The sequence below is a fragment of the Balaenoptera borealis genome (genome assembly GCF_965194805.1).
Source record: "Balaenoptera borealis genome assembly, chromosome: 3".
NCBI classification, from domain to species: Eukaryota; Metazoa; Chordata; class Mammalia; order Artiodactyla; family Balaenopteridae; genus Balaenoptera; species Balaenoptera borealis.
In genome coordinates this window covers 134,158,748-134,174,160 of record NC_138866.1, presented here as the reverse complement: position 1 = coordinate 134,174,160, position 15,413 = coordinate 134,158,748, and the positions used below count along the sequence as shown (strand labels likewise).

The 15,413-nt window shown below is 40.8% G+C and overlaps 1 protein-coding gene across 15 annotated transcripts in view; it reads right to left on the bottom strand.

The window, feature by feature from the left end:
* Positions 1-15,413, bottom strand: part of ADAMTS17 (ADAM metallopeptidase with thrombospondin type 1 motif 17) — a 354,337-nt gene that overhangs the window by 323,779 nt on the left and 15,145 nt on the right. The window lies entirely within an intron of this gene.

The following is a 15,413-nucleotide window of genomic DNA, read 5'->3' as shown; positions in this document are numbered from 1 at the left end:
TCAGACACACGCCCAAAAAGTATCACGGTGTCCTTTCCTTTCTGGTCTCAATGTTTAGTTTCAGACTTTCTTTCTCAATCAAGTAATGGGAATATTCAAGAAGAGGTCTGATATGTTTGCCCTAAAGTGAATTTTCTGTTCTCACAGAGAACATGTCCAAAAGATAACTGAAAGAGGAAAAGTAAAGAATTATTAAATAGTGACTGGGATTGCAATGCTTAGACTTATGGGAGAAACATATTTATGAAATATGTTTACAGGAAACAGGAAATATAATAATGAATGTGATAAGTTGAATAATGGTCCCCCAAAGATGTCCATGTCCTAGTCCCCTGAACATGTGAATGTGTTAACTTACATGGTAAAAGGGGCTTGGCAGATGTGATTAAGTAAAGAGTCTTGACATGGGGAAATATCCTGGATGACCCTGGTGGGCCTGATGCAATCACACGTGTTCTTATCCAAGGGAGGCAGAGAGAGATCTGACTACAGAAGAGAACTGTCAGCGTGAGAAAGTCTCCACTGCCCACGGCTGGCTTTAAAGATAGAGGAAGGGGCTGAGAGCCAAGGAGTACAGGCGGTCTTGAGAAGATGGAAAAGGCAAGGAAATAGATTCTCCCCTAGAGCCTCCAGAAGGAATGAAGGCCTGTTGACATCTTGACTCTAGCCCAGTAAAACCAATTTCAGACTTCTGACCTCTAGAACTGTAAGATAATACATTTGTGTTGTTCTAAGCCACTAAGTTTTTGTGATAATTTGTTACAGCGGCGACAAGAAAGTCTTGCCTTCCACCTGGAGTGCCTTGGAGGACACAATGACAACAAACAGCAGATAGAGATAAATGTGATATTCAGAATGCAGATATAGCACCTTGAGATTCCAGAAACTAAGTGAGGCAATTAGGGTGGACTTCCTGGAATAGGTGACATCTAAGTTGAGCCTCCAAAAACAAAATGGATGTTCAAGAGCAGTAAAAAATAGGCAACAAAAAAGTTCATTCCATACAGTTCCATAAGCCAAAATATACCTTTAATATACCCAAGGCCTGTGACCTAGAAACCTGCAGTCTAGTTTAATCCACACTAAATATCTATTTAATACATCAAGTAAGAGGGGACTTAAATTTGAAAACCTAGATGAAATTTGCTAGAAAAATACAACTTACCAAAATTGATCCCATTAGTAATACAAAACTTAAACAGGCCAATTTTTATAGAAGAAACAGAGAGTTATGAAGGAACCACAGCCACAAAAAAACATCAGGCTGAGATGATTCCACAGGGAATTCTACCAAACCTTCACAGACCAGACCACCTCAATGATTCATAAATTGTTCCACAGCACTGAAAACAAAGGAAAACTTCCATACTTTTTTAAAAGCTAGTATAACTTTGATAACTGAGCACATACACAAAAAAGAAAATTATAGAGCAATGTCATGCATGAATATGGATGCAAAAGCCTAAATAAAACATTAGCAAATAGAATGCAACATCACTTTAAGGAAATAATGCACCACAACCAAGTGAGATTAATACCAGGAATTCAAGGTTGGTATAATATTAGGAAATCCAATTACATAATATGATATTAAACTATCTGAAAAGAACAATCCCTTGCATGCCTCCACTGTGCTGCAAAAGTCTTTAGAAAATCTAATACCTGTATCTAATTTAAAAAATTTCTATCTCAAAGGCCAAATCTGAGACCACTTGAGCATCAAAAGAAATAAATAAATAAATTAGTATACATGGAGTAAAATAAGAATCTCCAAGTCCACACAGATATAAATAAATAAATGGGGAAAAAGAGAAAGCTCTCCTTGCAGGAGAGCACCAATTAAAAACGTGAAGGAAGTAATGGAGTTAGAAATGCACCATTTTGAAACCATCACAATAAAAATTGAGTCTGCCGAGAATCAAGAGATGCTAAAATTAGTGAGTGAAAGTTTAATGAAGAACAGGATATTTATATATACTCAAAACATCCCACAAATAACTCACTAATTACATACGGGGAAATAATGACTTTACAGTAGATTAAACAGTGATTACAACCTGAACCAAGTAATGAAAGTTGACATCCCCAGTAGACAAACTGGCAGCACATGCCTCCTGATAAGATGCACTGAGAAGAACATCCCTTTTGTGGTATTCCTGACAAAAATGCATTACCTAAGTCCACTTATGAAGAAACAGAAGACAAAACCAAAAGTAGAGGCTTCCTACAAAATAACTAGACTGTACTTGTATTTTTGAAGAAATTTGATGATCATAAAGGAGAATTCTAAGTAACTGACACAGATTGGGGGATATCAAGGAGACATGACAACTAAATGCAACGTGTGATTCTAGAATGGACTCTGGGCCAAGAAAAGAAAGCTACAGAAGACATTACTGGGACTACTGACAAAATTTAAATATGGATGGTACATTAGACAACAGTGCTGTGTCAATGTTTCATATCCTAGGTTTCATAAACATATGATGGCTAGTAAGATTTCTTAGGAAATATAAATGACTGTATTTATAGATAAAGGACTATGATATCTGCAAATTACTCTCAAGTGCTTCAGAAAAAAAAGTGCGTGTGGAGGGGGAGAGGGTTGGGGAGGTTGGAAGGAAGGTGGGGAGGGAGAGAGGGAGAAGATGAAGAGGAAGGCTGGGGAGAGAGAGTGAGAAAGCAAACTACAGAGCAAGTGGGGGAAACTGTTAACAAGAGGTGAATTTGGGGACTAACAAAGGTCTTTGCAATGATAGCAAAATAAGAAGGCAACAAAAAGATTGGGGAATTCAAGTTAAGGGTACAAGGATAAGAGAGCAAACAGGTAATTTTGAGTCGGGGTAACTGAAAAAACTTGGGTCAGAACATTTGTATTGGGCTGGTGGAGGCGGGCATCGTCAGACAAGGATTTGGTTCAGAAACCCCAAGTTATGGGGAGCAGGCAGCCATCTCTGCTGGCCACTGGAGATGTGCAGATGGAACACGGAAAGATAAGGGTCTCAAGACAAACTGGGAAGACAGTGAGGGGGGATTACTGCTCCAGGATAGAACCAGATAAGGATCCCAAGAGAGAAAAAAAAGCAGCAGCGACCACAAGTTCACCTTGGAAAGTGTTAGCATCTGGAGGCAGGGGAGGAAGGGAAGCTGGACCGTGCCAGGAATGAAGAGACCCTGCTGGCAATGCTTCCATGATGCCAGAAGATACGGCCGAGAACATGCTGCAATGGCTGGAACCATGGTTGGCTTCTGAGGGGGACACCCCAGTCCCACTGAGCCCATCTGGTCCCAGAGGCAAAGAGAAAGCAGAGAACTATAAGAGGATGCTGGAGGCCATACCAGAGGCCAGCAGGTGGCAGGCAATATGGGAAGTGAGACTTCCACCCTTGCACCCAGTTCCAAATGCAGGGGCAAGGTACCACTCAGAACACCCCCATCCTGTGTTTGGACACCCCTGCTTCACGCTGCACAGTCACAGCTGTCAGTCTGGAGGCTTGGTTCTCACTCTCTTTGTTTCATCTCTCCACCCAGCCCAGCAAACCCCACTGGGAATCAGAAAGTCCTTCCAATCTGGGCTCCCCATAGGTTGGCACAGGAGGAAGGGATGATTAGGGGACTGGGGACCCACTTCCCTAGGGCCCATCCAGAATGAGACTGGTAATCAGCTTTCAATCCTTGTGTCAGCAATCACCCACTGGAGTGTCAGCTCCATGAGAACAGGGAATTTTATCTCTCGTTCACTGCAGGATACCCCATGCCTAGGACTGGCCCTGACACACAGTCAGCATCAAATAAACACTGGCCGAGTGAATAAAGCACTGCCTTGAAAAACAGAGCATATTACAAGTTTAAATACAGAGACCTGAAAGTCTCACTTCCCATATTGCCTGAAAATAAAATATACTCAAGCCAATTTAGAGAAAACACACACACAGAGTCATTGAGCGCATAGAATAAAATTAATATTTACATAAAGATTCATTCAAACACTGCCCCCGGGCCTGGTTTACCAATTTTTCCTGATTCTCCAGCAATAGGCCCAGAAAGTAGAGCCTCCAGAGGGCACCACAAGAGCACAGGTGGGTCCCCCCAGGCTAGAGTTCCCTTCCAGACAGCCCTCACCAAGCCTCCAGGAGGCCTGTGCCTGCAATGCTCTATCTACTCCTTTAGAGATCTCAGAGCTACTTTTGTTGAATGACTAAATTTTTTAAAGGATGGAAGAGGGAAGGGAGGGATTATCATAGATCAATTTATTTTTCACACAGCAAGAATTTTTTAACTGAATATACAGGAAGTTTTAGAAGGTAACAAGTTTTCCTAAACTGTTAACATTTTTAAATGGTTAGGGATCCCTAACACTGGGCACTGTCTCCCAGCCAGGAGGCCTGCAGGATCCTCTTTTGGTGCCCTCCCTGTAGTGCCTCCTGCCCTGAGGCATACGCCTTCCCCAAGTATATGACCCTGGCCTTTCTTTTTTTGCAGGGTCTTAGCCCTAAAATCTCCCTTGGCCCATGCAAGAACACAGGGAAGACAAGAGCCACTGGATAACACTCCAGCTCCCCACTGTCTGCATCCTGGGGACAGGTCTGGAACCTCCCATACACTTCTCAGAGTTCCCGCTGTAGGAACAAAGCCCCTATTGCCCATAGCAACAATCTTGGTACACACTCACCTTCCACTGGATTTTCCATTGGATTCCACTGGATTTGCTCTTCCCTGTCTCTCTCTCTCCTGCTTCCTGGGACCCCCTCCCTGCCCTAAACTAACCACCTGCATCCAAGTCCTCATGTCAGGTCTGGCTTTAGGGAACCCACCTTTGCTATAGAGATGACACCTTATTTTTTGTTTGTTTGTTTGTTTAACTTTTTAAAAATATTTATTTGGTTGCACTGGGTCTTAGTTGCAGCAGGCGGTCTCCTTAGTTGTGGCAGGCGGGCTCCTTAGTTGCAGCTCGCCAGCTCCTTAGTTGCAGCACGTGGGCTCCTTAGTTATGGCATGAGAACTCTTTGTTGTGGTATGCATGTGGGATCTAGTTCCCTGACCAGGGATCGAATTCGGGCCCTTTGTATTGGGAGTGTGGAGTCTTATCCACTGCGCCATCAGGGAAGTCCCAAGAGATGACACCTTCTGTTTTAATAATACTTTCTACTTAATGAAAAACCATTTGTATTAGCCCATTTAACTCCCAGCAACCCGGTAAAGTAAAATATTGAGAAAAGTATTAGCCCTCTTTTACAAATGAGGAAACAAAGGAATAAGAATATTAGCTGACTTTAAGAACCTGTGCATCCTGGGAAGCGGTGTCAGACCCTGCCCGTTGCCGGCAAGGCCCGGTCCAGGGTGTGTTCACTCCCAGGACACTCAGGCGGCAGTGTCCATTTTACAGGGTCCAAATCCAGGGAGTCATACAGCCTCAGGGAATAACAATGATAACAATAATAATAATTTTATTCTTCCCAAACAGTGATTAATGCACATCCCCCACCTATCCAATCACCTCAAAAGAAAATCCAAAAGATTTCCTCAGTCACTTGTCTTAAAAGGAAATAAAAATGAGATCAAAGAGACTTGGATGAACACATGGTTCATATAAAGCAAATGGCAGGATCAGAGATTGCCCTCAAAGCTTGTGAGAATTAAGCCTGAAAGACAACAGCAAATGCAGAAATGATTATTACTGAATGCTCACACTACAAAAGATGCCCCATGGGCTATTCCAGGAGGCTCTGATCCAAGAAACACTTACCTGGTGATCTCAGAAGTACTCCCCCTCCCCTGAGCACCAGCAGCCACAGAAGTGGGTGTGGGTTCCTGGCCTCAAAGGGGGCAGGTGAGCCTGACCATCTGGTTTTCCAGGGAGATCCTTGCTCAGCCAACTGCTAACATCTGTGCCAGAATCCTCCACATAAGGTGGTGGACACACACCAGACATGCCACAGGGCACCCAAGAAACACTGCCAGGAGCATGAGAGCTGCCTCCTATGGTCCAAGGGAACGAACTCAAGATCCATCCTATGGAATTTGAGATTAAATCATTGAGTACTTTCTTCAGACAACAAGGAGACAGTGCTTGTACTTGAGGTCAGTAAAAGAAACAGTGAGTGACCTCGGTGTGTTGATTTACTGAGGCATTAATGTGGTTTGTTCTTATGCTATTGCCATAGGTGGCCTTTGCATTCCTTTGCTGAGGGCACTTTGTAGGGCCCAAGGTGTATAACAGGGAAGAGCCAAATGTGACTACATGATGGATCTGTTTCTTTTACTTTAACCTTTGCTTTCTGCTGCTTTTGTTTACTAAAAGGATACAGTCTATACATAATGACCTGCCTCGGGGAACCCTGCCCCTTTCAGGGAAGCATCCTGACAGCTGTCCACCTATGGATGGTTGCAAGAAAGAAGAAATTAGCACATCCCCTCCCCGAGGCTGGCCATTCCAGGGAACATCTGCAAAACCTAAGGCTTTTTTACTTTACTTCCTCGTCTCCTCCCCCTCTCTGTGCTATAAAAGAAAGTGGCATCCAGACCCCGATAAGATGGTTTTTCCAAGACATTGGTCTGCCATCTTCTCAGTCTGCCGGCTGTCCAAATAAAGTTGTATTCCTTGCCTCAACATGTCTCCGATTTACTGGCCTGTCCTGCGGTGAGCAGAGAGAGCTTGGACTTGGCAACAGGTGGAAGATGTCTGGGCACAGCTGCCATTCCGGCCACAGTATCTGAAACCTTGGCTCCCTAAAAGAATAGCATTTGGGGAAGGGGTGCCCTTGAGACGAGGGGCAGGAGCTGAAGTAGCAAGAGCAGAGGGGGTGACTTCTCCATCCTGGGAGCAAGGGGTTTGGTTGGGTTCTCTGAGCCACAGGGAGGCACCTCATGCTTGCAGTCCCCAGGGTGGGGGCAGGCAGCACCACTGAGCTGGGCCTCAGGAGCCACAGCCTCTCTGGAAGGTCCCCATCATAAAGGATGGCCACTACATTGAGAAGTGTCGTACTTGGAATAGTAGACAAGTGCTCTGAGAGGCCCGCAGACATTAGGCCCAAATACTAGCCTAAAAGGTGAAGGGCCAGCTTTACCTGCCACAGCAAGATAAAGAGATCTGGCCAAGACCCCAGCGTGACTCGGCACACGGAAGTACAGGGAAGACTGTCTCTGTTCAGAGCTCTGAATGCCAGGGGAATGTAGGTGAGCCTCCAGTGCAAATCCCCCAGCCTGTGCCACACGCACAAATATGCATCACTCTTAAGGTATAGATGTCCTAAGGAAAAACACTAAAGTAGAAATCATGTTTGTACTTGTGAAAAGGTCCTGGGGCATCGGACAGAAAGGTATGTAAAATTACTCGGTGAAGATTCTTCCGTAGCCCAGAACATAGAGCACTCTCATAGAAGATGGGGTAGTGGGGGCTATGAGAGGAGGAGACACATCAGCCTAAACTGAGCTCACAGCATAAAATTACAATCCACATAGGAAAATGGTCCAGTTTAAAAGAGAGTGAGCAAATACAACAAACAGGAAGATCAGGACCCCAAGAAATTCAGAAAGTGGAATAATTCAGAAAAGACTTAAAATAATTATGTTAAAAATAACCAAAGTGATAAAGGAAAGGAAAAATAAAATCATAATGAAAGAACAAGACACTTATAAAAAGGACAGAGAGAATTGGAAAAGAATGAAATATAACTTCTAGATGTATAGATTATAATCACTAAAATTAAAAACTTACTAGGTGGACTAAGTGGAGATTAGACCCAATTTAACAGAAATGTGGTGAACTGGGAGACCAATGAGAAGAATTACCCAGAATACAGAATATAGAGATAAAGAGACCAAACACATGAAAAGAAATTACAAAACATGGACGAAAGACTAGGAAGGTCCACATCAGCTAGTGGTCCCAGGAGAAGAATAAGCAGATAACAGGGAAGAGGCATTCTTCAGTGAGATGGAGGCTGGGCATTTTCCAGAACTGACAGAAGCCATGAATCCTCACATCCAAAAATCACAATGAGTCCCAAATGGGATAAGTATGGGAAACCCACCATAGATATACTATAGAACACAAAGATAATAACATTTTTTAAACCTGCACAGAGAAAAGACAGAATCTATTTACACAGAATCTAAAGTTGAAATACCTTTTGTAGCAAAAATAGTAGACAGTGGAATAAGATCTTCAAAGTGTTAAGAAAAGATAAGACTCAACCTAGAATTCTATATTCAGCTAAATCATCAGTAAGAGTACCAGTGAAATAAAGACAGTTTTGGAAAAACAAAGATAATAATGTAACCACTCAGAAACCCTGATTAAAGTGTTCTTTAAGAAGGACATTAAATACAGAGACATGGGTTGCAAAAAATAATACTGAGCAAATAAGTTGGTAAATACATAAATAAATCTAAATATTTTAACTGTAAGAATATATAATGATGATGATTAAATGGGAGGGGACAAAAATATATAATTAAATTAACAAAAATAATAAGGAAAATGAAAGCATTTGAAGGCTCTTGTATTATGAATGAAAGACACCTGATACTTTTAGACTTCCTTAGGACAATTTTTTTTTTTAATTTTAGGGTAACAACAACAAAAAAAGTGAATAGATTATAAAATTTTCACACCAGTGGAAGAAAAAAGGGGGAATAAAGAAAAGCTGGTAGAACCAACAGAAAGAAATGAAAACAACAACAAAAAGAAACAGAAGCAAAGAAAAAGCATGGTATTGTAAATGGAAAACATAAGATGGTAGAAATACATGTAATTATATCAGTAACACCATAAATATAAAAATACTAACCTTGCCAATGAAAAGACAGATGTTCTTAAATTGGACATTTTTTAAAATTCAGATACATATTACTTTTAAGAAACTATATAAAACATCATTATAGAGAAGGATTGAAATTAAAACTAAGGAAAAAGAAAAATCAGGCAAACAATGAGGAAAATAAAAACTACTGGTAATACTAATATTAGATGAAAATAGCTAGAAGGCCAAAAGCTTTACCAGGAATAAAGATGGCCTATTACACGATAATAAAAGAAATAATTCACCAGGAATACAGCTCCTAGACCTGTATGCAACAAACAATACTGCCTCATAACCTACAAAGCAAAAATTGATAGAATTAAAGGGTGAAATATGCCAAACTACAATAAGTTATGAGATTTTTAATATACCTCTAATTAAAACAAGTAAGTCAAGCAAGACAAAAATAATGAGGATATGAATGATTTTGAGATCACAACAATTTGAACTAATGAACATATATAAAATGCTGTTCACAATAATTAAAGAATACACATTCTTTTAATTACATATAAAACATTTATTAAAACAAAAATAGCTATGTTCTAAACCACAATTCAAATCTCAACCATTAACAAAGAATCAATATCATATGGAATGCAGTATGGCCAACAAGCTTCTAACAGACCTAAACCTCCTGTAGAGAGCAACTGTAAACTTAAACAAAATACAAAAATCCACTGACTGGATTACTGGAAAGTAAGCCAATGCAGGAAGATGTTGGTGGGGAGTCAAAGCTTGGAAGAACAGAACAGCACAGGGGACTGAAGGCAGGCCTGGTCAGTGCTATAGGGTAGCTTATACTCCAAGAGAATGCCCACAATCCTCAGGCCTAAAGAACCAAAGGACAGAGTTCAGAGCACAAAAGTGACTAGAAACTAAGTGGGGGCATATTAGAAAGGAGAGCTCCAAGAAGGGGAAGCCCAAAATTCTGTATATCAACTATAGCAAACTCTCTAAACGATCCCTACGTGGAACAGACTCTAGCTAAGGATAAAAGAACAGAACTGAGATTTGAGATGCTGCCTGAGAGACAAATTTTCCAGTTTGAGTCCAAGAAAATTAACTGTCAGCTAAAATACTCCAGAGGAATAAAATCCACTTCAAAATATTACATTTACATCCAGAACACATTCCATATGTTATTCATATTGACATATGAATAACTAGGACAATGTGACCCATTTGCAAGAGAAAAGACAATAAATGGAGAAAAAAAATCCCATGACGACCCAGCTGTTAGAAGAGCAGACAAGAATTTTAAAGCAATTATTACCACCATGCCTAAGGACTTAAAGGAAAATATGCTCTTGATGAATGAAAATATAGGAAATCTCAGCAGAGATCCTGAAACTATAAAAAAAGAACCAGATGGAAAAGTTGATATGGGCCACATTCTTTAACCGCTAAACAGAGAACTATAAATCATTTTTGAACAATGGCAAAAACACATGATAAAAATTTATAAATGTAAAGCTGCAATGATAATAGATAATAATAGAGAATACTTTGTGCCAAACGTTGTAAGTACATTATATATTAACTTATCTAATCATCTTAATAATTCTATAAAGCACATGCAATTATTATCACCATTTTTACAAATAAAGAAATTTAGGCACAAAAAGATTAAATAAATTACTCAAGGTCATTCAAGCCAGTAAGTGGTGGAGGCAGGAATTCCAACCCAGTAGGCCAGGGACTTCCCTGGTGGCGCAGTGCTTAAGAATCCGCCTGCCAATGCAGGGGACATGGGTTCGAGCCTTGATCCGGGAAGATCCCACATGCCGTGGAGCAACTAAGCCCATGCACCACAACTACTGAGCCTGCGCTCTAGAGCTGGCAAGCCACAACTACTGAGCCCACATGCCACAACTACTGAAGCCCGTGTGCCTAGAGCCTGTGCTCCGTAACAAGAGAAGCCACTGCAACGAGAAGCCTGTGCACCGCATCGAAGAGTAGTCCCTGCTCGCCACAACTAAAGGAAGCCCATATCCAGCAACGAAGACCCAACACAGCCAAAAATATAAATAAATAAATATATACAAACCCAGTAGGCATATCTGTAAATTCTTAAGTACCTACACTGTACTGCCCCTCTAGGAAAAAACTATTATGGAACTTGGAGAATACTTAGAACTGGATACTGGAAATATTACATATCAAAATTTGTATGCAGTTAAAAGTATGCTTGTAGGAAAATGTATAGCCTCAAATATATACATTAAAAATTAAGAAAGAGTAAAGTTTAATGAGCTAAGTATTCTGAAAAAGTTAGGAAAAAAGCAACCTGATTAAATCTAGAGAATGTTAAAAAAAAAAAGGAACATGGATAAACCTAAAAAACGTTATTGTAAGTGATAAAAGCAAACTGCACAGTACGAAGCCACTTATGTAAATGTTAAAACATACAAAACAACACAACATGCAGTTTATGACTATATATCACAAATGCCATAATAGTTTAAAAAAACATGGATAGGAAGGATTCACACCAACCTCAGGATGGTGGTTTCTTCTGGACAGTAAGCTAGAGGGATGATAAGGGGTGGGGTGGAAGGATACTCACTCATATCCATAAATGTTAGTTTCTCTCAAGAAAAAGATGTTCCAAAGCAGATGTGACCAGATCCTAACATGGGTTAAGTCTGAATACTGGGTATGTGGGCCTTCAGTTTTTGTTTTGTGCTTTTTTTCCCCGTTTTAAATATTTTACAAAAATAATTTATACCTGCTGCCTTTGTTTACTTCTATCTCCCTTATGAGCTTCCTGGAGGCAGGGACCATGCTGTGTCACGCCCACCACAGTATGTTCATTGTCTAGAGGGTCAATGAATACTTGATGACTGAATAAACAAAAATGAGAGCATATGACCTTTAAGGGTAACTTCCAGTCTGGAAACACTAAGATTCCCTGATTGCATTACAGATTTTCTCAAGAGGCAAGAATGACAGATTCAAGAATAATAATGAGAACCTTTAGCTTTCACTCAGTGCTCTCACAGAGTTTCTCTTTCTTTCCCACTTAATACAGAACAAGGGCACTGAAGTGGTCCTCTGATATTAAAGAATGGGGATACAAATCATAATTATAACCACAGCAGCTGCAACTAATATTTGTTAGTTGCTAAGTGCCAAGTATGCATTATCTCATTTAAAACTCACAAAACTCCCAAGAGGTAGATGGTATTAGTCAGGTGTAGATGATGAAACTGAAGCTCAGTGGCCCAGTCCTTTCTAAAGTTGCCTGAGTCTACACAGCTCCTTTCCTATTTATCAAGAAAAAACTGTGAATAGATGATGACCAGCCAACTATGATATCTATTCTTATAGAAAGGGTCCCTTTATACAGCCCATTTCTAATTTCCTCTAAGTTTGTTTGTTGCCTCTTAGGCATTTGTAAGTGTTCTTATGAACATTCCCCCCACCAATGTGGCTGGAAGCAGTACCATCACCCTCTCACCTCTGTGTTCTTCAGCAATAACCCTGAGAAGCAGACAAGACCTGCATCATATCAATGTTACAGATGAGAAAACAGAGGCCATTGTGGGCTGAACTGTGTACTCTAATCCTCAGTACCTTCGAATATGACCGAGTTTGCAGATAGGGGATTTAAAGAGGTAATTAAGTGAAATTGGGATCATTAGGGTGGGCTCTAATCCAATATAACTGACATTCTTAAAAGAAGAGGAGATTAGGACACAGACGTGCATAGACCATGAGACCATAAGAGGACAAAGGAAGAAGACTGCCGTCTACAAGCTAAGGAGAGAGGCCTCAGAAGAAACCAACCCTGCCCACACAGTGATCTCAGACTTCTAGACTCCAAAACTGTGAGGAAGTGAATGCCTGTTGTTCAAGCTGCCAGGTCTGTGGTAGTTTGTTCCAGCAGCCCCAGCAAACTAATACAGAGGCACAGAGATGCCAAGGGACACTTCTGGGGTCACACGCAAGGGAGACAGAGTTGGGTCTCTACCATCATTCTTCTGTCTCTTTCTCCAGGAATAATAATTCTTAAAATATTGGTGTCTCTTTTTGGATTTAATATTTTTATATGTGAATACATACTTAAAATATTAACATGAAAAAACTCAAAGTACAAATTTAATTCCATTTCCTTTGGGTTCTTCTTCCACTTAAGATGCAGAAAAACATGGAAGACCATCACCACCACTGAAACAACAAAAAACACTGGATAAACAACGAAATCATATTTTGCTTTACCCACTGGAGAGCTAAGGTCTCAAAGAAGTTTAGAGGAACTAAATTTCAGAGGGATTGAGCCCTTCCTAATGAGCAAAAACCAGTAGCCATGTTTATCCCAGGCACAGGTGGGAGGAGGAGTTAATTAGCATCTGATGAGGACCCTGTGAAGTTGGAAGGAACCAGCCAGTCTTATCAACCACATGGGCTGGAATGATGGATTCTATCTGGATTAGAGGTGTCCTGAATCTATTCTACCAGACTTTTACCTGACTTTCAGGAAGTCAGGACAAGGATGGAAGGCAGAGTGACATCTCCATAGTCATGTGGGGACTGAGCTAAGCTCTTCTACTCTTGCCTCAAGACGCTTGAAACCAGTGGTGAACTGAAAGGAACTCAAGTCATGATCCAAGTCAACCCTGATTAAACAGAAGAGTTTATCTCCTCAGCCCAGTTGCCTCTTTATCACCAGAAGAGAAGCCAGCTGAGGACAAAGCTGTCAGATACAGAACTGCTGTGGCCAAGGCTGACCTGAAGTCCAACCTCCTGCTCTGCTCCTCAGCTCCAGGAGCCCATGGCAGTGATGTCATTAGTATTGAAGCCAGTTTGATTTCTGTCATTTCCAACCAAATGAATCTTAAGTGACACAAAACACAAGTCCCAACCATTTATTTATTACAGAGTATATACAGATATTATTACACATGCAAATTCTTGCATAAATTGGCAATACACAATTTCTGAATCGTTATGGTATCCTCTACTCACTAAAATTAACTTCAGAATGCTATAAATTAATGAAAAAATACTATAAAATTACTGCACTGTTTTTTAAAACAATCGTAACAAAACAAACTATAAAGAAAACATCAGTGACTTCACAGGCACCACTGCTGAATGGCATCGGTGTATTTGCGTTCTAAAGAGCCCACCACCATGCAAAACGTTGCAGGATTCCTACTTTGACAGTTCCTCATAGGAAACTAGTTTCATTATTTTACAATCTACTTCAACCATCCACATGTTACATCTACCATAGTGGATGAGAAGAGATTCAAATTGTTACTAAAAACCACGAAAATGCTAGTGGGAAGATTCTAAACTGAATCTGAATGGAGAAATTAAAATAAGCATAGCAGGCAGACAAGAAGTTTTGAAGTCAAAATAACCACTCAAAAAATCAAGAAACAGGGACTTCCCTGGCAGTCCAGTGGGTAAGACTCTGCGCTCCCAATGCAGGGGTCCCGGGTTCGATCCCTGGTGGGGAACTAGATCCCACATGCATGCCGCAACTAAGAAGTCCGCATGCCGCAACTAAGCGTCGGCATGCCTCAGCGAAGACTCAGCACAGCCAAAATAAATAAATAAAATATTAAAAAACAAAATCAAGAAACATTTCAAAATATCCAAAGTACCATTTTAGTGTTTGAGAACAGCCAAAAATATCTTCAAAAACTCATGCTCACCAAAATAAATAAATAAATAAATAATTTTTAAAAAAGAAAAAGAAAAAAGGCTCACAGCCTCCATATTTTCATGCGAAGTTCCAAGCTGGAGTGATATTTTTTAAATTAATTTATAAGGTCCTAGAGTAAGAAGCTGTAAAGGAAATAGGATCCATCTGTCCCCTCTCTGGAAGCCCCGAAGACTGCTAGAAATGCAACCTCTATAGTACCAAAGAGAAGGCAGTGATTCCTCCCAGGTGGCCTTTCCTGTGTCAGTCCCTCTATCCCCCAAGACAACATGGCAGCTTACCCAGACTCAGCTCGCAGGTAAATTGAGTGCTTCATGGAGGAGAAAGAGTTATCAGACTGCTCCTCACCTGCGTGAGCCAGCTGACTACCCCAAGGCCATGTCCAAGGTGGAATAACACAGATCAATGACAAGGCACAATTACACCTATGGCTGCCATGCTCAGCCATAAAGAACATGTTCCCATGGGAAATCGTGGATTAATCTGATTAATCTTTCCAGGAAACTTCAAGAATGTATTTTGCTGGAGTCCCAGTAAATTAATTTTCCAAGTTTCTAAACCCCCAATGTTTGAAAGTTAATCCAAACTAGATAGGGCCTAATTGACTACTTATTAGCTAAGCCTCTTAGAAGGCCTGTTGTCTTTCCCAACACAGCAACAAAGTTTACTATTTCACACAAAGCAAGAAGGACCAGAAGCAAAGTCTATACCTTTCTCCTATGTCTGTGTTCCTGCCCAGAACAGAGCTTGAGTTGGCACCACTTAAACATACATGTTGCTCCTGCATGGCAGAGCGTGCTGATGTGAGATCTGGGGGCTGGGAATAAACCCCCTGGTTTTGTTCATTTTATTTCCTTCACTAAAGGCAAAACAGTCTCTCAGAAGAGTGCCTCCAAACTAGCCTTAGGGACAAAAAAGCAAACACAAACACA